Below are 556 nucleotides of genomic sequence, written 5' to 3' on the forward strand. Positions count from 1 at the left end.
TTTTTTTTTTTTTTTTTTTTTTTTTATATAAAAGAAGTTCACTCTTCACTTTATCTTCAAACCTCTGTCCCATGATTCAGTTTTCTTTCCTGGTTTGTTTTCACTCTGTCACACTGTGAGACGATGCAGATGTTCCAACCTTCAGAGATTATAAATAGAGAGGAACTTTTTGTGTTCTGCTCCTTCAGACACTTCCTGGTTACTTCAGACCCGTAACCAGCTGCTCATTTTTATTAACTTCTAGATCACAACAAGCTGCTGAAAAAGGAAACACTGAAAAGAACCACATTACAATTTGTTCCTCTGTGGTTTGAAGGTTTCCTCAGTTGGGTTTCTTTGACTCCGTCTCATGTTTCAGCATGTTGTGACTCTCTGAGGCCAAGTTATGGATCCCTGCAGAGTTACTGACAGAAGCACTCGGCTCACCAAACGTGAAGTCTGGCTGAACGTAGACGTAAATGTTTCTGCGCAGCTTAGAGGTGGCTGTGGTTAGTTAAAGGTTTATTGTGGTTAGAGTGAGGAAACCACCAATCAGAGGTGTCTCGTCTGTTCTCAG

General features: G+C 40.6%; 1 protein-coding gene across 1 annotated transcript in view; it reads left to right on the forward strand.

Annotated features, from left to right (window-relative positions):
• The window catches only part of LOC111649816 (atlastin-2-like), a gene marked incomplete at its 5' end in the record, with an annotated part of 13,580 nt that overhangs the window by 3,729 nt on the left and 9,295 nt on the right, over positions 1-556 (forward strand). The window lies entirely within an intron of this gene.

Source organism: Seriola lalandi, unplaced genomic scaffold (genome assembly GCF_002814215.2).
Source record: "Seriola lalandi dorsalis isolate HSWRI2012SDOR001 ecotype SW California unplaced genomic scaffold, Sedor1 jcf7180002052035, whole genome shotgun sequence".
In the NCBI taxonomy this organism is placed as follows: Eukaryota; Metazoa; Chordata; class Actinopteri; order Carangiformes; family Carangidae; genus Seriola; species Seriola lalandi.